Source organism: Ruditapes philippinarum, unplaced genomic scaffold, assembly GCF_026571515.1.
Source record: "Ruditapes philippinarum isolate M1 unplaced genomic scaffold, ASM2657151v2 ctg4927_1_1_1_1, whole genome shotgun sequence".
Classification (NCBI taxonomy): Eukaryota; Metazoa; Mollusca; class Bivalvia; order Venerida; family Veneridae; genus Ruditapes; species Ruditapes philippinarum.
Genome location: NW_026862874.1, coordinates 1 through 24,911, shown reverse-complemented (window position 1 = coordinate 24,911; position 24,911 = coordinate 1). Strand labels below are relative to the sequence as shown.

Below are 24,911 nucleotides of genomic sequence, written 5' to 3'. Positions count from 1 at the left end.
TTTTAATTAAATAAACGACGGTTTACAAGTACGTGGTTTCCTACTTTTGTTAATTTTGTTAATTAAAAATATGGACGGAAAGAATGACTCGGACGGACGTTCTTTCTAGGTTGACTTTTTGGGGTTAAACCTGTATAGATAATTATAATACAGACTTATCGTAACCCTGATAACGTGAGTGAAATTGTTTCGTGCATCTTTCTATGTTTATTTTTCTTTTTGTGAGTGTTTCTTTCAAACAGGTCAAAGAGTTTGATTTATTATTGTTCAATATATTTAGACAGTGTCTGTCTAGAAAAAAATGCAACAGGTTGATAAATAAAGTTAGTTGTAACGTGATTAGCTGTGCAACACACCAATACCTATTCCCTCTCACCCCAGAGATAAACAAGTGCGTTATGTGTAAAAATAGGTGTAACTTATAGCCGAGGGTGCCAGACAGTTTTATAAATATTCTATTTTCAGAATATTTTAGAATTCATCGGTACATTAGAAATCAAGTAGACAACATTTTGACATTTGCAATAAGCTAAAATTTACAGTGCTTATTTTTTAGATGTCTGCTTCTCAGCCCATAAATCATTGCTTTGAGCTCTATTTAGATCATAATATAGTAGTAAGTTCAAGAACGGACTCGGTTCAACAAGCTTACATAAGATATGTTTCAATGAAACTAAACTAACTGCTTGCAAATTTACCAATTTCGAAAACAAACGTGTTCTTATACTGTTCCAACATTTGGACAGTAAGAGATTATACTAATCTTACATCGGCTACCGTGTAATACCAAATTTCTAGATTTTGTCACGTCAAAAAATTTCATACAAATCTACTAAGGTGTAATACTTTGGACGTAGAATCGTCATTGCATTTTTCATCCGATTACAGTATTTGGTGTACTGATTAATTCAAAATATATCTTTAACTGACTCCATTCAACAAATCTTAAATCATAAATGGACATGCATAACAAAGATGATGATGACAGACATATCATTTGATATTGGCGGCAGCTATTTAAAGCAATGCTTTTCGCGCAGATGCCAAAAATGTCACATTATAATATGTTACATTGAGTGTGTATACACGACATTAGATTTACCAAAGGCACTGATGTAATGTTACCTCGATATTGGTTGAACTAAATATGATATCACAAAACATGAGCGTTCTGCCGTGTCTTGCATATTCAAAGATTGGGAAAAAATTATGGTTAATGAGTCTCAGATTCATCCGTAGTTCTCTGAAATAATAATGAACATTAGAAAGTACATTTGAAATTGTAGTGGTTTACGTAACCACAAATAAGATCGTACGATACTGATATTTGAAATGCTTATAGTAACATACGTTAATTGGAAAAAGGATATGCAAGTTGTCAAGAAACATTTTTGGAGAGAAATAACAAAGTTTCTTGATTTCAAAACAATCTCACCTTTATCGTGACATTGTAGCAAATTGCTGTATGTGAATTGGATAAGAAATATAAACATGTTTAAACCAAACTAGTGTTATACAAATTAATTGTTATACTACAAAAGAATTGTGTCAACGTATTTGCGGATACTAAAATCGTGTGTTACAAACTTAAAGTCAATACATTTTCACCTGCTAGAACTCAGAATCGCATAGTCTCCAGTAATTCGAACCCATTTAGACGCGCAGGGATAAACGGTTGCTGCAATCCTGATGCCTCAATCCTTAAAGCAACATCTCAGCCACAACTCGTAGATGATCAAGTTTATTTAATTATCATTTTCAGTAGTAGTGGTTATATGTCTGTATAAATTTCATACTGATTAAAGGCAAAAAAGAAATATAGAAAGACATTTGCGGACAGTTTTTTTCTCTACTCCATCAAACATAATAGGGTAAAAAGGAATCCCTAAAGCACGCCGGAAATAACCAAATTGAAAATGTTGTAGACTCGGATTAGCTAAGAGTTTAATTAGTGTATATTCACAATGTTATGATATAAATATTGAATTTAAGTTTTTTTCTCTATTTATCTACAGTGTTACTAACAAAGAAAATGTGTTTGCATACTTTGACACGTGTTGTGTAAGTTTTGATATGTGTTATAGCATAAGGTATAGTTTCTTTGCACTTTATTTAAACATTTGCCATTTTTTAAAACTTTTTTCACAGTATGTAGAACATTTTTAATCTTATGATAAATGGGCGTGAATTTGAAGAAGCGCTATTTTGCAATTTGCTATAACATAGTACAGGAAGTAAATAGGAAAATCTAGATGCCGAAAGCAAGAAAATTCCAGAAAAGCATACATAAACTGCAATGAAAGTATTTGCGGCTATGAAAGAGAAAACTAATACTTACTTTCAAGCTAAAAGCAATTTTCATGTCTGGTAAAATTACATTTGCGCCGGCAGCATCTGTTTCCTAAGTAAGTGTTTTGCCGAAAGCCGTCTAAGCAAATTCTTTCTGAAGCAATTATGCTTGCACAGGGACTGTAAGATGGAGGCTTGATTTATATGGATGTCTGCAAACTATTTATTTTTATTTTTTCACTATTCCGACATTTCAATGTCACCTGAAGTGTTGGAGGTTCCACGTTTAAAATCTATGAGTTTTTGAAGCTTGAGAATGTTACTGAAACCCATGAACAGACTCAATCAAACCAAACTTGCAAAATGATGCCCTTGTTGGTCAACGTTAAAGATTGAGGAGGAAATCTTTTTAAATTTCAACTTATGCAGAAATCTAGTATACTGATGTTTAATTTGTATTGTTTTGAAGATTTTACTTATATATTTCTCGTAAAGATATGTTCTTCATTTTATATCTTATATAATTGCGGTCTCTACAGTAACGCCGGAAGAGTTCATTAATTAGATATGGTTGCATAAATAGTTAGAAAAATTCTGCGGATGGAAAAAGAAACCACTTAACAAAAGATAAGGAAGAATCTGACGATATATTCATATATAGCTGCCGGTGAACAGAAAGATACATCTAAGCATAATAATTATGATAACCATAAAAAAGTAAGAGGCTTTTAAGGGAAAGCTTTTACATGTTATCAAAACTAGAAGCAATTTTCTTGCATCAGCTGTAGACTCAGTAAATGCATTTTCCTTATTTAAAAGTCGAGTGCTTATTTTGTCCCCCTGAAACAAAATCATATGCTCTAAATGACTGGAAAATTAATATTATGTTTCATAACGCTGTATCAGGCATATAACATGAATTCTACAATTATAAACATAACTGTTGAGAAAAAAAAATAAAAATCAGAACATATGAAATATAATCGCAGACGACTATATCATTGCATTTTAAAAGAAAAGTGACGTCAAATTTTATATTTTCAGAAAATATGAAAAAATATCATCAAGGAAGGGCGGCGTTCGATGACTCAGCAACATAGATCCAACCAGGGCTCAAAACAAAAGAAAGACAGGGCAGAATTGTTCACAACATTACAACAAACATTTATAAATTGCAATGGTGCGAGTAACAAGCAATAAGAAAATGGTATTCAGTATATTCACCTGCATAATTTGTTAAAATCTTCCTACAAAAATATTATCGTCAAGCTAATTTTTAACGATCACGATAAGAAACGTATTATGAGGAATTAAATAAAATGATTAAAAATTAAGGTGATTTCAAGCGCAAGTTACCGTTATGTGTTATCTGTATAAAAAAAGTAACTTCAGGCTAATGAAAGAGAGATCACTCTGGTATCTATCAAAAATACATATCGAAAGAGTTGTCGCATACCTTTGTAAGAAAGATGGCTTATATATTAATTTATCTGTTATCATTTTAGTATTCTTCTTTTGTATTATTTAACGTGTCCACAAATGATATGCCTGTTATAATTCAGCCAATTTTTTGAGCAACCAGCAATATGAGCGTTTAAATAAGACAGTGTTTATCAAGAACAAAATCGTTACGCTAACCTATACATGTACATGTATGTACATACATTTGTAAAATCTGACTTTTAAAAAATGTTCCAGACTCGTTATTAATTTCCATGTTTTAATTTAAACATCAACGAGAGAGCACTTTGTAGAACCACATGAATTTAGAGGAATATATGATGGGACAAGCAATTAAATAACGATAGAAGAAGATGGATCTTACTTAATTTCTTTTGTTTATAGAAAAAGGTCTGTGCTCCCATCCAAACTGTTACAAGTATTGTGCCGTTTAACTGTGTGTAACTACTTTTGTATTTGCTTTACAATACCAATATTTTACACACCTCAATGAAAATGTCGCAGCCTCGGTTTGTTTGAATGGGTTTGTTCATGGATGGCAGTGTAAAATGCAATTTACCATCCAAGCCCAGTAGCATCAACTTGTGGCGGACGGTGGCTTGCTCTTTCCAGTACCGCAATGTAAAGACTCAATCAAAACGAGCCTGCAGAATTTTCAATTTTGCCGTTTCGGACGTTTAAAGGATTATTTTTTTTCTATTTTAAGCTAAACTGGATATCTAGTGATAATATTAATAATTTAGTTAAAGCCACATATGTGTTTATTCCGTAAGTAGTGTAATCATTTCGCTGATACTTTTGACGATAATTGTGTTTAATGTGGACATGAAAATATAATCTTCACTGCAATAAGGTGCACATCAAGACCTGTTGCTCTCCCTTATTGATGTCTGTACTCACATTTGACAGATTTCATATTTATTTGGTATGCTCAACTAAAACTGGAACAACAGAATTTGAAAACGAAATCAGTAGTGGTAGTAAGATGAATAAAGTAATAAAAACAAATTATTGTTATGTATTAAATCTCATGATACATGATATCAAAAGTCTCATATACTTCACTTATATAATGGGGGGGGGAATACAATTTCTGGAATAAGAGGCAACTAAAGAACAATGAATAAATCAAAATATCAAAAATGCATGAGTCTTTGATCAAGAAAAACAGTGAAACACCGGTTTAAGCAAAACGGAAATAAAAAAATCAACATTAAAAAACATTGGAATATGTAATCCCGACTAGAACTTTTACATCTGCTAAATATAAAGTAGGATATTGTTCCTTTTATATTAATTTATTCTTTTATTAATTATTCATGTTAAAGAAACTTCCTCGGGATCAACCATTTTCCAGATTGGTATGAAAGAATTTTATTGTCATGTGTGTATGCAATCTGTATTTATATTTGATTGGTCTTTGATTACTCTTAAAATATGTTGACCATTTTTATATTTGTCTTTTAGTAACAGTCTTCGAAACTCGAATGCGCCATATCTGTGAGCCCAGGTCTAAATTTCATGTTTTAGTTCCCCGATTGTTTTCTTCGTGTAAGGCACAATCATAATTTTGCTCTTGGACAATATGCCGCTTTTCATGGAATAGCACAAAAAACACATTGAAGGTTTTATGGTTTTATCTACTGATGATTCAACACAATCTTCGTGTTGAATGTTGATGTCTGCTTATTCCAGACAGGTATAGATCAGAGATGTCATTTACTACTGCTGTCCATGATAAGGCTCAATAAAATTGTCAATTTTTTTCAATCAGATTTGTTTCAATGTAGTATAAAAAATCATATCAAGCAAGAGTTACAGATTTGCTTCTAATTATTTTTCTTCTATTGTTTCATTATGATTTTTAGTAAGTGGGGTTGGATAAATGGTGTTTTAATTAAATTTTTAGATTTGCAAATCAAAAATTAAAATTAACATTTCATAATGGAATTTTAAATTACAAGACAACAAAGATCTTGCTTTGTTAAGGTACTGTTAATAATCAATTAGTGACAAATGGTATAACGGTATTTTTACAATTTGAATTTACTCATTTAAGAATATTTATTTATATTATTTATAAGCAGCATGTCTAAACAATAAAGGTTGCAATTCATATGGAAACCGATTGAAAGGTTTGATTTATATAACAGAACAGAACTGTTCTGATTTATATACATGGAGAAATTACCAAACGAACGTAATTAATGTACACAATGTAAGTCTTTAGAATGTCTCCCTATTTTGCTTTTGGAGTAAGCTACACTCAGAAGCACTCAGAAACCTTAGAATTACATTGGTAATAAATGTAATAATTGCAATTATAGTATTATGTGAAGTAGAACAATTGCAACGAGTCTACCTCAATCTCCATTTTAAAAATTTGTTTACATTCTAACTTAGACACAAACATTATCTACAGAAATGTTTTACAGCGGGTAGCCCTTACAATGGCAAAATGTTGAAGTCCGCTGTCTGCGTCGTCATATATGCTTACTTTTATGCTGAAACTTCTTAACTAAGTACCCATTTTTGGTTGTCTTCTAAGGTCACTAATACAGACTATACACAACACAACATTATTGAGGACATCAGCAAACTCATCTGCAAGGTAATAAAAAGCATGATCTGTCGTATGTAGAGGACCTAACTCAGGTGAATTGTACTATTTTGTTGGTTTTATTATTTTGTTGCTGCACTGTTTCGACTTACTGACCGAATAATAAAACACTGCAAATACATGGAATAAGTAATATGATCGAAATAACCATGTTTTTCGACAGGTTGATCACAGGATAGTCTCTACTTTATCACTCTCTTGCACAACTTTGTTCTTATTTCATGTTTAAATTTCTATATTATTTGTATTTGATTTCTCCCATTGAAGTTTAAGTACAATGTATGTGCGTGTGCCATTTCCTTCAGTTTTCTTTAATTGGTATGTGCGTGCGTAAATGACTTTATGGTAGTGGTTATTATTATGAAATTTTCCAACGTTTTTTTTTATATTGTTTTAAGCATTATTTAACGATAAAAGTGCTATTTTCAAAAAAATTTAAAATATTCAGTGTACCACGCATATGGCTACGTTTGAAATTCAATGTTTTAAATAGATATCAATTTGAAAAGTACATGTTCAACCTGCATAATTATAAAAAGGTATAAGCAAACATACACTTGTTGCCAGATTACACGCTTTGAGGTTTACTGCGCATTTACTTTTCGAACAAAAGTGCACTTGTTATCTTCGCTAGTCTCGTTAGATTTATGAACATGCTATTGCACAACACGAGTTTTAGCTTATTAGCCTTCGTTTGTCATGCATTATATATTTACTTAGGAAAGTGTAAATACACAATGGTAGATAACAGCCTTTAGAATTCGAACTGAATACGTAAATTAAACAGACATGTATAGCTGATAAACTTTGAAGGAGTAATAAATCAGGAAAAAGAGAAAAAATTATGAAGCACTGATAACGATTTCCTAAAAAGTGATTCGTTTGGATTTGAGCTTTTTGAGCTTTTTTTTCTCTTCTTTTATTTTTTTGCAGCAGACGGCGCCCTTCCTGATTCTTCTTAATCTCTAATCCTTATCCAAATCCAACGAAAGAGTATTTGTTTATTTTATGTTATCAAAAATTCTTTTTATTTCAATACTGACTTAAAAATTAATTCCGAATTAACCCTAATGCTAATTACTATTAACGAGGTCAGCTTAAGCTAACAATAATTACGTTTTTCACCGCTTCAACTCGTGCTTACGTCTTCTTTAAAAGGTTTGACATCAACTGATTATGCTGCCGTGATTGTAAGCCCTCCTCCGCGGGTTTTACCCATTTACAAGTCCCGTCTGAAGTTTCGGGAATTTTCAAAATTAATAATATTTTTCTCATTCATATTCAGCCGAGACAACAAGGATGGTGTGCTAGGGAACGTGAGCCCCTGGCACATATAGACGTCTAGTAAGGCAGGCCTTTTGCTTGGCACAGTCAACAGTCCTTTTAAGGGCTATCTCCTTTCATTCTAGTCTCATGTTACTGTACATTTAGGTTCTCATTGAGCGCCGTACATGAACCTATTTTTTAATCAAAATTCACATCTTTGGCTAATATACTGTGGAAATTGCATGGTGGTAAATTATCACTGCTTCAAAATTAACTCTTTAAGGGCATGACTGGTGACATGTCCGGGGTACGCAATCGTCAGTGGAAGCTGCTTTTTGTGGCTTACCGGGCGGATGGACCCTCATTAAAGATAGATTACATATAAACATACAAATATTTTTCTGTTTCTATCACTGTCCAAAACATTGATACGCGTCAAACAATATAGAAAAACAAACCGTTGACATAGGTGGCCAATAAATCAGTAAAGTGACATAACAATAAATGTATGGATATTATATATGCAATAAATGTATATCATGTCACTTGTTTTTCGTTGTGGAGGTTATTTTCTGTTTTTGTAGATCGAATCATAATCGAATTCGGTGTTATTCTTATCTAAGCTTTAAAGATTTCAATAAGCCGTTGCTATTTATCCACTCTCAGATAAAGACAATGTATGTTCACTGTTTAAATTTTAAGATATAAGATCATGAACTCTTATCTAAGAAAAGACGTCTGTTGAACCAAAACTTCCTATTAAGGACTCGGCCATTTCAAAAACAGTTGGGCGTGTATATTGCTAGCTTCATGCATTTACCACAACTGCTCATATTTAAAGTGTCGGATACTTTGTAAAAATAATACCATTTTAGCTTGTTCTCCAAAGGTTTTACCATCTGTAAACCCATTTCTTTTGATGAAGGAAAATGAATTTGTTATTGATAGGTCTATCTTTCGGATGAATATATGTTTAAACTACATGTACATTTTTATATAATTAAGGAATGATTAAATTACATAACTAATTAATTATGGTTCAAGGACACAAATCAATGTGACCTTTCACTGTCACGAGTCCATTTGTTTAAAGCACAGAAATAGATCCTTGCGTAAATGTGCGCTGCAATACCATTGCGTATCGTTATTGGTCTTGACCTAAATATGGCCTTTAAAATGCTCAGAAATGCTGTTTCTTGCAATCCTTATCATCGAGCAGTCAAGTGTCAAATCAATTTAATGTGTTAATGGCATTTTAAAAGACGAAAAGAAAAATACTTGGTGAGATGTAGTACTATTGTATTTTTCTGTCTATGCTCAAACTTCTAAATTTCTTGTATATCGTCATACTTGATATGATATACAACTGATACATTTAAATTGTGTTGTTTTTCTTCATGTGTGAAAACGCAAAATGTAAACACGAAGTTTCGTAACTAGCTTACATGTCCCCTGACAAGTGTCCGAACGTGTTTATAAGACAGATGGCAAATTAATTTATGCAATTTGTAAAAGGTGAATGGCCTCGAGGGGGGTTTATCAAGTTGAAAAACGTCAATATCCAAGTACTATAATTATTGAAGTATAATTATGGCTATTAAAATAATTTTAGTGCAGTTTTCTTTTTCAAAATTACGCAAGTCGGGATAAATGCCGCTGACTTACGTATTTTAATTTGACTGTTGTGACATGTGCATATGCAGACAGAGTTTAAACTGACCTTGTGACGTCAGAACCAATCGGGGATTTCAAATTAAAATGAACAAAAACACAAAATTGTTACATTTTATCTATGCTTAATGAGACAGTTATTTCAAAAACAAAGATTTTTTAAACAATAAAACATATACTTTTAATAGCAGTCAAAAACCTTACATAAATCCAGCACATTTCTTACAAGAACTGACTCCATATGTAATATATGAAATTCAAACGAAATGTAAACGTTTCATATAATGTCCTTTCAATAACAGTTACACATCCACTTATTTATATACATATAGTACTTCAACAAAAACAAAGTTAACCATGACAATACGAATTTGTTTACCGTATTTAACTGATCACTTCCGCTTTGATAGTCTATTTATAAAATCACAAGACACCAGCATGTGTCGACATCCGCTCTGGAGGAGGAAAGTTTTTTGCCGCGCACTGTGCATAAATATACAAATGTAGAAAAAAGAACACTCCCGGTTCCATTGACAACATCAAATCACATAAAGTTATTTTATATATAACCAGTTTTGGCATATAAATAGTCAATAACTTTTTAAAAATCACACCTGCAGAGAATGTACATGTTGAAAGTTCCCCTAAACAACAATATAAACTCAAACACATGCACACATGTATGCAACTAAATTCACGTCGTACAATATTCACACATATATACTTCAATGAAAAGATGCCGAAGATGCGTTTCACAACCTTGTCAAATCTATCACATTTGTTCATCAACGAGCAATCATTTGCAGATTTATTATGGTCAAGTTTTCATACAATGTCCTGCTATTGAAAGCAATGGAATATGTAAAAATATATACATGTACATATATTTTCTTACTAAAGAAAACACGTGAGCTACATGGTATAAGAAAGACATTGGATTATATTGAAATTTTCTGTGAGCTTCACAATTGAAAACATTTTCTATATTCAAAGCACTTGTAACATTATAATTCCATGAAACTAATAAGTCTCGCAATTCGTTGTAAATTTTACTTATCATTCCTTCACTTTGTACATCCAGATTTTAAGCGCAGCAAATATCCGTTTAAATAATTCAATATTAAAATGTGTGTTTAGAAACCAGTACCTTTTAAAAGTAGATTTTTCATACAGAATTCCGATCGAGTTTATTTGTAATTAGTTATATTTGTTTCTTTTATTATAAATTATGTGTTGAAAAGATGACGATTCGGTGAAAAGGAGCAGTAATTTCAGCTAAATTAAGAATCATCTTATGAAAATTGAACATTTTATATATATTTGGTAATCCAAATAAAATGGCATCATGTCAAAATCACACAGAACACTTTAACTTTGTACATGTTAACGGAAGTATCATAGCACGGTTTGTTGACCCTGTCGCGTATTTATCGTCTGTCCTCGCGACACTTCGCGGCACGTGCTGGGCGGGGTTTTCATATTGTTACCGTTTGTAAGTTGACTATTTTCACAATTCTCTTTTTGCGAGTCTGTAGACCCAGAAAAAAATTCTGGTTTATCCAATATGGCTGCTCTTTGTTTATTTTTCTGTTTGAATCTCCCGGAACGCGATATCGACATCGTATGACGTAATCGCGCGTTCTTTTCCTTTTCAGTTTCACCAAGCGTCCCTTCGTCCTTGAATGATTCTGATCGGATCAATTCCGACCTTGACTTTTTATCGTTCTTTTTCGAAGAAGTTTTCCAAAACATTAGCCACGACATTGTCTTTAATTTAAGAAGAGATAATCGAACAAAAATTGGCTTTCAAGAGCTGTACGATTTCACATGTTTACCTCATAACGTATGGATATCTCTGGTTTGGTTATACACGTCTGAAAGTAAATGAAAGTAAAATTTAACATTGAAACATACGCTTGTAAAATTGTAAAGAAAAAAGTCCAACTCTGAAATAATTATGAAATATGACAGAAAAAAAGCTTTAAACATAAGCTGTATAATGTCAGGCATGAAATCATTAGCTGAGGCGTTAAATGCTTAACATATGTAAACACATAAAGTTTTATGACCCATACATTATATTATGATGATGGGTAGGATTTAAGATTAAATGTACCTGTAATAGAAAATATCACTGTATCCTGTAACTGAGATATTCTTCCTTAAAATGCACTTATAAACTGATATTAGATTCAAGAAGCATACACAATATATTGCCCTTATCTGACCTTAACTTACTGTTTTATTTAGTTATATATACGAGATATGTATTCCTGTCCTTAAACACTCAGGCCCACTGAAAAGTGCTTGTTTGCCGAAATGGTATTTACTTTTGACAAACAAACTGTAGTCGGGGCTATAGTGTTGAAGATAAGCGAACATGAAATCAGATTGATTGCTTGAAAACGAGGGTATGTTGAAATTCTACAACAATGTATTTGATAATAAAAGCAAGTTTCAATACAGAAAATTTCTATGCTGTCCACTTAATAATATGCGGTCAATAAAAGGGTTCTGAAGTCATAAAAGATTTTCGGGCATTATCACGACCTTTTGTAATGCACCTGTTTTTAGTATAGCAACATAGTACAAACTTTGACTTTAAATTAATTCTTAACTTCCTCATTTGTGAAAACCTAGTAAATTAAAATTAATATACGATTTTATTACATATATGTTTTTAAACACTGATTTTGTCTAAAGCGGAAGTAAATGTTTCAAAAAATAATTAATAATTTAATTTGTCAACACATATATTGTAAATGACTTTAAATGAAAGGTGTGTTCATATTGCTGTTTGATAATAATCTATAATTTTGTATATATAGACGAATACAAGTTTTATACTTGAACAAAAGTTGCAACTAGACCCTGTAATGATTAAGAAATAACCAGAATACATTTATTAATAGTTCGTCATTTCATTACCTTAAACTCACTTATCAGTTAATCTGCACTTTAGTTTTGTATGCACTTTGTGCTAGTTTTCACGCCTAAGTGAGTAGTGAAATGATCAAGACATCAAAATTGTGTCCGTGTTTAAATGGAAACCACCAGATTCTAAATTAGACTTGATATTCAATCAATCCATTCCGAATAAACCGACGAATAATAAATTTGCCGGAAAGGACCGAGAAGTTTGCAAGATTGCAATCAATTTCAGACAGTTCTTACTTAAAAGCCCATTATGCTTTAGAAATACTTTTGTCATCATTTATAATTAGCTTTTAACTTTTGGTGTTAAACTTTAGTCTCCAAAGAGTTAGTCATTGACCATATATACCTGACCATTCTTTGTTTCCTTTGCAGTTTCACAATTAGTACATTTATTGTAAATACGTATTTTTTATGGAGGTTAAAATACAACTTAGTTTACATTTCTACTTATATCACAAATAATTTCACATTCAGCTTTACTTTCCTTATGTGATAATTATCTAACATGCTTTAAAATCATTATTTCAAAGCCATTAAACTTATGAGTGCCCTTTCAAGAGAAGGAAATATTCATTAGTTTCTAAGTCATAATGTGCCTTTAAAAATGAAACAACGTGATAGCTTTAGCTTGTTAGAACTAAACATGTATCTAATTTGATGTTGAGAAGTACAATGTATTTAACATTAACATACTTTTTCAATATATCTTAAACATGTTTTTAATATATTTGACAAGCGATACGTGTAAATACAGTCAATGCATTCGTGTCAAATATAACATCATTTTTTAATTGGTTATCCATACGATCATTCCCCCACGCCTTTCAATTTTTGCCTGTTTAAACACTAAATGAAATCGTGTACCAAATGTTCCCAACGTTTCATTTTTGGTTCGACCCCGACACGGGAGATAATAATTCACTATCTTTGTTTATTATTTAATTTGTATAAATACCGGGATTTAAACTTTAATGGAAGCATTATGAACGGTGACAGATAAGAAAATTCACAAGGTTAAATCCTTGTCTGGTCTGTAGTTAACAAAGTTCAAAAACCCATTTTTTACTCAAACGAAGGGAGTTAATTTAAATTATTGAAACAAGGGAAATGATATTGATTATAACATTAAAAAAAAGAAATTCATGTATATACGAGTTGTATATCAAAATTATTGACAACGTTATTGAAATAATTTTAGATTTAAAATAAGCAGTATATACATGTATCAGTACAGTACCTTTAAAATCAAAAATATAATCCTAATTCCCACTTTTTTCCTTAATCATGCATTTTTGTCTCTATTATGCTTGCTCAAAACAATTTAATCGCATCGACAGTTTAAACGAATCGGGAGCAAAATAAATGTATCCAAATGTACAAGTATTATGTAATCCTTTTTGGTAAACTACCGGTAATATAACAGAAGATTACGTCATTTCTTTAGGTATCCCTTGTTTCATTTAATCACTCAAACAAAAAAAACAACCTTTGCTTACAATTTACAACTTTAAAATAGTCATTTTTTAAGTAGATATATAAGACAGTGAATGAGTCATGCACAAACAAAAGAACGGTAGATTTAGATGTACATATCACTTCAAACAGTGAATATAGACTGGTAATTGTATAATATGTAAATTTTAACAGCTGTGGTTACAATATATTATACAACATGACTCATCTTTGTCATTTAGTCCTGTGATATATTTTTTCAGACGGGAAAAAAGCATCGAAAATCATTATAAATGAACCGAAAGAAAAAAATATATAAAAAAGTGAGACAGAATTAAATTGATCGCGAGATAAAGAAAGGAAGGAGCTAGATTTTTTTTTTAATTTTTGTAATAATTGAAATAAAACCAAGTGAAGATATAGCTATAAAAAGGCAGAGAAATATTGAAGTAAGCAATGACTAGCATTAGTAATTTAATTATGAATTTTAATTTCCCAAATGCACTTTTTTGTGGGGTTGTTTTTCCTTTTTGGTGGATGAGGTTGTTGGGGCGGGAGTTTAATTGAAATATTATTGTCAGATACTTAGCAATGGAGAAAGAAATAAACACTTGATTTCCACAAACCTATCTTTATATGGACTATACATTATGTATGGTGTGACTGGATAAAGTTTATATATTTTGAGTCGCCCAGACACTGTTATTGTCATATGGCGTCTTTCCAGCTGTATTGGTAGAAGAAGACCACAGGTGCCCCTCCTTGCATTGTTCCATGCACGAGCGGGCACCTTAAATAGAGCCACCGATGTTCCTACAGAGTCTTGTTACAGAGTAATATTGTCACCATGGAAAAACCATGTCCAAGCAGGGGCTTTTTTGGTGACTAGTTTTTATATATATTATTATTACAAAATTATACCGTTAACCAACATGACGTTAAACCATGAAGTACTAATCGTCCGGTTTAAAAAGTCATTCATGGCACAAATTGCGCGCCATACGTCTTGTTAGTAAACCTATAAGTTCACTTATATTATGACAGTCGCGGTGTCTACTATCTAACACGCTTCACTATTTTGCACGAAGACTGATCATAGAGTGAATCTTTCTATATATAAAAAAATCACCCTGACACACATTATAGATACTATACATTTCAACATTAGAAAACCTTTGAAGTTAATAATCTTTTTTCAACGGGTGATGTTCTAATGGATTCGCGTAATCACCTATGCGTGCGCTCTTTAATGTGAATGACTTGAGAAACGAAATGATGTTCATCTCATATTGAAAAAGACATACGCTTACAATTGTGAGTGTTCGACGTGAAATATATGATCTATGAATTACGACAGTGTTCATTCAAGACTTTCGTTTTAGCAAACGATTCACACCTTTTCAATTTCTCCCAACCGTTAAACAGGTACAATGTTGTGTTATAATGTATGTTACTAGATGCAGACTTGTTCCATTAACTGTTGACAGTTTTTGCAACAGTTTCATTCAGTTTTTTTAATTAAATCGGTTGTCAGTCGATGCACGAAAGTGTGCCTTAAAATTACATTATTTAAACGAATGTAAATTAAGAGATGTACTGTATATACATATAGAATTAACTTAACTGTATTTGGCAAATTGTCAATATATTTATCATGAATTAAATAAATTGTAAGTCTTGTTTACTTGTAGCCAATGCTAGAAACTGTCAACTTCCCGCAACGAAAGTAGCAATCGCAACTTTTCAGTCATTTCCGTCAAACTTCGGATAAGGGCTATTTATTAGTAATCGCCAAGGTATTTCGAATGCGACAGAAGATTATCCAATGATTTATTTATCATTTATTTTTCCATCATTGAGCATTGAGAAATTTTAAGGCAATTCAGTTACAGTTCACATATACCTTTAACACCAGTTTGACAAACGTGCACACATAACCAGTCTGACCATTAAGTGTCTTGTACAGAATCTGCTAAGAGTGGCAGTACAAAAAATAACCTTATGTCAAATGACTCTATTAAAAACCGTCCATTCCATCACAAACCAATATTATTCTAACTGTATGAACAGTTAAAGTTTTTTTCCAGCATTTTCGCATACACAATGCCACTGGTCAACCTTTAAAGTATATACATGTATATAGAGATGAGTCTAGCTCATACATTGTACAAGGGTGCCAGTATATGATTGAAACTTTTATCTTGCCTTTTGTATAATACCTTTGCATAATAGAATTGACCCTGTTTTGCATTCGGAACTGTTAATTGTTAATTAAGAGGATCTCATAATCAAAATATCAAAATTCAGCAACAATGAATAAAGTGTATGTGAAACTGCATATGAATACATTAATGGTATACTGGTGGCAATTACCGCTTGCGATCTTTTCCCATGTATGAACATGAACTGCGATCGAAAGAAAATAAACAAGAACACACTGACAAACGTAAAGTACAAACGTAAAGTAGAATCAAGTTGTTCACTTATGATGATAATGATGATGATGATGATGACAACGACGAAGACAACGACGATGTTGACGATGATGATGATGATGATAATAATGATAATGATGATGATGAATATGATGATGATGATGATGACAATGGTGGTGATAATGATGATGATAATGATGATGATGGTGGTGGTGATGATGATGATGATAATGGTGGTACCACGGTGGTGGTGATGATGATGATTATGATGATGATGATGATGAAAATGATGATGAACCATCAAATGCGTCACTTAATTATTCAATTGACGAAGATGATTGTTTATGCACATTTTATGTTTATAAGCCATTCATTATACATGTTATACATTATTCATTTTCTCACACCCCACAGTACAATGAGCTGATAGGATTATCTTATGAAAACATTGTAACAAAGTTATACACATGTTGTTATTTTGTATACTTCCGTTAAGTAACACAATGATTTAATGGCATGATTACTTATGGGTTTTAAAACCATGTCCTTTTATCTGGGTACGTTTTTATTATTCTTACGTTTAAAAGAACAATGGGGCGTTAATTCGACTGATCAATACTGAAGCACTTTGAAATATATTACTTATCAGCAGAATAAATCTTTTTGTTCAACCTTCCGACTAATGCGCTTAGCTGACACTTTAAACAATAAATATACAAAATGACGAAAATCAGAATAAATCCGGCGAATGTTTTCTATATTTTTGTAAAAGTAAGTGCAAAAATGCCGTATTTCAACATATAGCCATGCACTATATAGCGTAGTATTGCTTCTTCGACTAAATTTACGTTAATCAATTTTTATCCGCTTAAAGCTTGCACTTTTTTTAACGTTAAACATATATATTCTATTTATTATATACTTATAAATGAAATATTGAGAAATTTTGATGAAATAAATTGAGTATTTTTATTTTCCGTATTTTCACTGTAAAAATATTTTTCACTGGTTTCTTGTCGGACTACTTTCTTCAAAATTCAGCAAATACACACATTTAAGTGGAAGTTTTTCAAATTTTTAATGTCTAAATTGTGAGAAATGTATATAATTAACAGAAAATTAAAGTTATATTTTCTATATATACAGGAAGTTTTTTCATCTTATGATGAAAATTATCATATTTCACTCGTGGCTACGCCACTCATGAAATATTTATTTTCATACCACTCGATGAAAATAAATCCTTTACTTATAGAAAAAAACTTAAATATCCTCTATATATTTCTGGACGGGGAAATAACGATTGTGTATTTCCAGTTAGAAATAAAAAAGTTTTATGTTATATTTTTTCTAGTATGTTATTGTATCGATCTATTATTTAGACCGTCAGAAAACGGCACAAAACGTGACATTAAGGAGACATTATTATGATTGTTTTATCCCAAAATGCTGAAAATAAACCACGGTTAATGTCTAGTCAATAACATGGTATTAGATTCATAAAAATTGTGATCTCAACCTATAGATAGTATATGCATAGTACATATGAGGTCAATCATTGTTTTTTCCTTGGTATTGGTACCGGGGCAACAAAATGACGGACGTGTTTTTGTTCTACATATAACATCTATTTATATATATATAAAATCGTCATAAATGATATTTATATGCTAATATTATATCTTAATACAGCATTAAGACGAACCATCTAACGAAAACGATATAGAAGATACATGTATATCTATTTTTTGATGAAAAATAGTGCGAGCTTTATGTTCTTAAAATGAATTTTAAAAGTTGCTACTTGCAAAAAAATTGGTCATGTTCTTTAATTAATGTTTTAGAAATGTTTATATTATAGTTAAAAGAGGTACAAAAAACTAAAAATAAGAGATTTGAAACTGTTACATAGATAAACTGAAGAATAAAAAAGAAAATATGCAATATAAAATTCAGAATTATATCAAATGGTAGACACCTAGATAAAATATTTACAGTTCCGTCATGTCAAAAAACCTCATAGTGGTCCCTTTAATACAGATTTGTGCAAAGTTCGACATTTGTCAAATAGCATATTCATTCAACTCTTACTTTCTCTGTACAAAAAGAAAATGATAGAGAGAAACATAAGTGCAAAATCTTTTTAACATATACATGTATTTGCATTAGTATTACTTTTACACCGATATTAGCCTTTGCCACCATAAGTATAGAGCCAGGCAAGCCTTAACATTCGTGCAGCTTGATCAGGCTCTATAATGTTGGTAGCTCACTTTCTATGCTGTTTCGTAAACCTTAAACTTCGAATGGACTCACCCAAAATAGAACGAGTCCATTACACAAATTCAGCAAGTTTAGGATTAATACAGCATGATTTACTTTTTTACAAAAACAGAAATGGATAAAAGAAAAAAATAACACATTAAAATATAGTAAAGCGTACCTATTTACCCAAAGAGTTTCCGGAGTCACGGAGCTGTAACGCTAATGAAAAGTTTCTATTCATATGAATTATTTCAATAAATAAGTTACGTTACTGATAAATCTTACAATATGCAAATGTTCAAATTATGGTAATGTTAAAATTAATTTCCATCTTCAGTGGTAACGACACAAAAACCAACTGTATAATTTTCCTGTAAATCAAATCATAATGTAAATGCAGTAGTGTATGTAGATTGAAGAAAAAAAAACATTTTTACTTTTCATACGATTGTGCATTTAATTGTAATTTTGAAGTCGTCAAAGCGTAGAATTAAGATTACTTGTAATTTGTTTCACAACGACATGCTGTAAGTGAAACTAATTGTCAAGCGTTTAAAGTTAGCAGACGACTGCAGTCGGCTGCAGACGTCATTCCGGAAACTCATTTAGACAGTGATTGGTAAAAATTATTTTACATAATTATTGATGAGGCAAATAATGGTCCGAACAGACAGAATAATCTATATTATATAGTGGTAAGTGGTAGTCTTGCTACTGTATTTACACATCATCACACTTAAAAGAACATTGCATTGTGGGGTTTCATTTTTGTCAAATTAATGTTATTTATAAACAGTTTAATGTGCCTAAGGTAAAATATAGCTGTCGGATATATATAATATATATTGCATATAAATTATAATATACATTTGTTGTATTTGATACATTCTGATTCATATAATTATTAATTTATGTCTGTATTTTAACAACGCATAAATCTCTATTGCAGGATCGACGAGTCCATTTATTCTTTCAAGTACAGCATGGAAAAATTCTAGGTAGTATACGGATCCGAAAAAAATGTCACGTGCTTTTTTCTCGGAATATCTTAGTCCTTACCCTGCTGAAACCGGAAATCATCAGGCTTTCAGTTCGCCACCGTGTAGAGCTAGGTCATCTATTCTGACCAGGTTATACACTGTGACTGACTAACTTTAAATGTTAACATCATCATCATATTTCGAAAATTAATAATGGACAGTCCTAAAAGTGGAAGCTGGACAAGTCCACTTACTGAATAAAGTATGCAAAGGGTTCATATTTTGAAGAAAAGAAATACTATCTATGGTCGACACTTTTTTCACATTTCCGTGCACAATGATATACTGGCTTTAATGCACATTAAAATCTTTACAATTCACCATTAGTCTATATTAAGTAACTGTCGGGAAACCTGAATGTGCCAATTTTTAATAGAGTGGTTTGTAAATAAGTTGTATATAACTCGCATGGCTTTATTCTCGAGTCTTTTTTTGTTTAAATAATAAATGACAGTTTGCGGCTTTAAGGAAACGTCTGCGGGTAATTTATATACATACTGCCACACATATATTGACAGGGCTTTTAGCTAAAATATACGACTCGTATACGTGCATACGTGCATAAATACAGATACGTGTTTCTAAACAAATTTCAACAGCAAACAAAATAAACAGATTTTATTTAAATAGTAAATTTTCAGTTTATTTACGATGTTTTCGAGCACTTACTTAAGAGCGGTTCCGATTTCAGTTAAACTCGGTAATTATACGCTAACAAATTGAAAATGTTATTTAAATCTATTCAATTATACAACTTAAGTAAAGAAACATTTATTTACACGCGCAGTAATATACCAATATTTAAACAAGGAAAAAATATTTCAAAATATAATTTCAATTTTTCCATAAACTGGGTTTATTCGAGAAAAATGGTGTAAATGAAATATACCTACAGCTTAATAAAGTGATGTTCCCGGAAATTATGATTTAAAGCGGTTAACCAAACTGTTTTAAGTACAACACCGCATTTCTTTGTTTCGTAACACTAAGTACTAACATCAAAGTTTTAAACTAATAACATTTCCCAACTTCCCTATATCAACAAATAAATGCAGACGAAAAACAAAACGTACTCACAAGTTTGTATTTCCATATATTCTATATTTTCCGCTACATAATCAGTTTGCAAAAAAAAAAATCTGTATTCCACAAAAGTACGATAAATCTCTTTAAGCAGTTGAAAACCTTATAACCGTGTCGACGATATATTATACGGTTCTAAATATGGATTTTCATTGCCTATATACACCTTATTTAGTGAATAAAGCCTGTATAATGTATGGGGTCGTATTGCTTAATTTCAATAAGCCAGTATTACGGATTGACATAAATTTGGACCTAAGTAGGACGTGACTTAATCTCTGTTGAAAACCAAAGATTACATCTGGTCCGTTTCATTCAAAAAAAGTTATTATCTGTCCTCACCTAAACGTCATTTTAACAAAATTTTCAAAACAAATTGCCTGTTTAAATTGAACAGTTGATACACCCAAGACAAGTTGTGTTTTTTTATATTTTATGCGCACTTGTCTAAGCGATAAGAACATAAAGGAGTGCCCTCTTGCAACACAGAGCATAACACCGCCTACATTAACCAATTACCCGTATCTTATCGCAAGTGATTGAATGCTTTACTGGTATACTATATAAAGGGAGATAACTTTTTGAAGTGTTCCACAAAGAGTTACGGTTCTTGGATATTTTAAATAACGCTCGTCTAATGCACCTTCCGATGCGTGCATATGCGCGTTTCGCTTAGGTATTAATGGAAAAACAGAAACATCTTATATACAGTCTAAAAATCTTAAGAAAATGTCATTCTTCGGAATCATTAATCACATCAAAATTACATGAAAATTGCAGAGTCCGTTTTAATTGAGCCTGTACATGAGGGATAATGATAAAGTGCAACATCCCTCACGCACTCTAGCACCGACTTGAGAGGTACTCAATTTTCAACACTTATAGCTCTAAAACATTTTAAAGTTTTTTAAAAAATATTTACTAGAGAATATATTAGATTGTCGGGAGTTATTGTTATGGTGCAAAGTGCACGATTTATTTATCTATCGATCTATAAAATTAATAAAAATAGACCACCCAAGAACAGATTTTATTTCAACATGTTGCTGTTTTAACATATGTTCACTTTAAACAATTGTTTTATTTTTTTACTACTCTTACATGCATTGAGTTAAATGTATGGTTAGAACAGAAATTTCAGATTTTCCAAATGGTAGAAAATAAGTTGGACCTTTACCAACTATGAAAGAATTTAAATAAATAAGCATCACGTAATCATGAACGTATCATGTGATTCGACAATCGCCACTTTCCGGCCCTTCTCGACAAACTTCGGTTAAGGTTTTAATTGCCGAAATTTAAAATAGATACAACAATGTATATGGAAATATAATACCGTCTTTTATTTATGAATGACCGTGATTTATGTACTTAAAAACCTTAGAATATGAACTTTAGAATGATTCAAGGTAGGAAAATAATAATAATAACATCAAAAAATATTGCATGCACAGATTTTATATGTTAACTATGGCATTTGGTAGATATACCAGCACTAATACAAACGAAAAAAGGTATGATAAAAATCAAAGATAACTCATATATTCAATGGATAATAAAGCGAGATTTATGAAACAAAATAATGTCTCACAGAACGTTTTTATGCTTTCAGTGGAGGGTCATTTTTATGTATATAATTTAAAAATCTGGTCTTCTTAATATATATATCTTCTATAAGCATAATTACTGCTTTTGCTAAGTATCGTTTTAAATTTGAATTTAAAACAATGTTTCATTTATTTCTTTAAACAATATAATACATGCAGCCGAGATAATTCTTAAACTTCGTATTTACTTCATGAATTTCCCACGTATAAATTTAGTTTGTATTTATTAATGATTGTATTATAATATAAGTACTGTAGAGATAACATAAAACAACATTTTAGTATGTAAATGTTGGCGATCAAAATTTAGTGTATTTTTGAACTTTTGAAAAAGAACTGTGTACATTTTAAATCTCAAATATTTGAATTAAAGCAAGCGTTCTTTGTAAATTTTAAATCGAATTATATAAACTAAAAAAATTTAATGCAGAAAAAAAATTCCCTTTAAATTTGGGTTTTTAAAATAGATAACCCCTGCATAAAAGTGTCGTTTCCAATGTATTTTTAAACATTTTTCCCGCCCCGGGGCTTTTGGGAAAATTTATATTATATAACTTAAAAATAAAAACTACCGATAAGAATGATCACTGCTTATAGTTCCTTATCAAAATTGGTAAATGTAAAACAAACTCAGACACTATCGGTAGGGTCATGTCCTATTATAAAGTTACCATATACTTTGTCGCTAATCATACATGTAGCGATCGACGATCACGCAACAGATGACATGCGGGTGATTAATTTTATTATCGATCTCGTCTGTCGTGCAAACTTCCTAAATATAGAAAAAATTGTCCATTTTTTGTCAAATGATCGGCTATTTATAGAAAACTTATAATATGACTAAATAGATCAACATGCGCGTACTAAATGTGGATACCACGTTAAAAAAAGGGACTTCATTGTGATTTTTTTTGGAGTGGCAGCGGACCTGGAAAAAATAAATTCTTTCCGAGAATTTAAATTTTTCCATTTGATGTAAGATCTAAAAAAAATTTTAAACTAAAAGTGAAAAATTTCAGATAAAATTTTGTTTTTTTTTTTTTGCCCCGGGTTTTTTTTTTTTGGGAAAATAAGTTTTTCTAATTTTTAAAAAATAAATTTCTTTAAAAAGGGGTTGGGCAACACTTTTCCCTCAAAATGCTGATCAAAAAAAACCTAATATATAAATTTTTCAAAAATGTTCCCTGAAAAATTGGGCTTAATTATTATTTTTTGGGCCTACTTTTCCGGGGTTTTAAAGGGGCCCGTAGTTGATCTTTAAAAGAAAAAAATATTATGTTTTTAGGCTTTTAAGGCCCTAAAGGGGGGTTTTCCTTTAAAAAATTTGGTGCCCCCAAACATCGCTTTTAAAAATTTATTTTTATTACAAAGTTTAAAAAATAAACATTTTTTTAATTTAAATTTTAATTTTTGTTTCCCTTAGTAAAATCTAAGCTTTGAAAACGACAAAAACCATTGAAAACTTCAATTAAAAACGCTTTTTACTTTGAAATTATAAATTCTTCTCAAGTTTTAATAAAAAAAACAAGAAAAAAGGCTATAAATGAATTTTTAAATTACTGGAATTTCAAAGTTTGGGGAAATTAGTAACGGGGAGAAAGAAAAGGGAAAAGTTTTCCTGGCGTTCCCCCTGTACGAGAGATGAGTTTTCCCCCTTTTGTTATACAGTCGGAAAAGGATTACCCAAATTTCAAAAATGTCCGGGTTTTTAAAAAATGTCTTTAAAAATTTAAAATTATGTAATGCCCTAAAAATTTAAATTCCTTTAAACCCTTCGAAAACAGTAATGAAAATAAAAAATTATAATCATTGGGGGCCCCCCGTGCATACTCCCTATTTTTTCAAATTTTTTGGGGCCCTTTCCGTTAAAGTCCCCCATTTAAACATAATAGGGAATCAGGGAAAGTCGTAATTTATTGGGCCCTCAAGAAACACGTGGGGGGCATTTCCCCGGGCCCCCCCATCTACGTTTAAAAAAGGGGATTTAAATTGCCCAAATTTTGTTTCTTAAACTAAAATACATTACAAAAGTATTGAAATTAAAAAAATGTATTATAAAAAAAGAAACTATTGAGAAAAGGTTTAAAACGGGAAAGGGTTTCGTTTAGTTGTCAAATTTTTTATTCCCAAAAAACGTACAATTTTTTTAAAAAAGAAGACTAAACTCGAAAATAAAAAAAATGAAACGATTATAGAGAAACCCTTAAACTTTCATTATAAGTGAAGTTTGGGCACTAAAACTTTGGGAGGGGGAAAGGGGCCCCCCTCAAAACAAAAAATTTGAAACTGTTTTGACAAAACAAAAAAACCCGGAACCCCCTTTAAAAATTGAGGGGGTGTTTTTCCCGAAGAATAGTTGGACCAAAACTTTTTTTTTACATGACATGGGCCCCAAATTTAAAAGGGAGGTCCCTGGGTATACAAGTGGGCCCGAGGGGGTTTTGGAACGAAACAAGCCTTTTTTCAATATTACCAAAAAAGTATAAAAATTTGGGGTTCTTTTTTTTAAATCCTATTAAACCCTTCATGTCTCTTTTTTGAAAAATAAACGACAATTTTCTTTAAAAAAGGGTTCTTTGAAAAACAATTTTTAAAATGATTTAACAATCAAAAAATACTAATGAAAGTAGTTGCTAATCCTCCTAGGGCGATAAAAGACATTTGGGTTTCCCGTAAATTTGTTTAAAAAAAATATTGATTCAAAAAATGTCTTTATATTGAATAGATAAGTAAGTACATGAAACTCAAGGCTGATCCCAAAAAGATCAAAAGAAAAAATTTT

At 31.1% G+C, this 24,911-nt stretch overlaps 1 long non-coding RNA gene across 2 annotated transcripts; it reads right to left on the bottom strand.

Moving 5' to 3' along the window:
• Positions 1-9,407: 9,407 nt before the first annotated feature.
• On the bottom strand, positions 9,408-20,851 carry LOC132720454 (uncharacterized). Of its 2 annotated transcripts, none has more exons than XR_009624352.1 (2): positions 20,514-20,851; positions 9,408-11,181 (listed from the first exon to the last, which is right to left on the bottom strand). It is a non-coding gene; the product is annotated as an uncharacterized LOC132720454 (long non-coding RNA). The 2 variants fall into 2 exon arrangements; XR_009624350.1 differs by lacking the exon at positions 20,514-20,851 and adding an exon at positions 11,424-13,043.
• Positions 20,852-24,911: the final 4,060 nt, after the last annotated feature.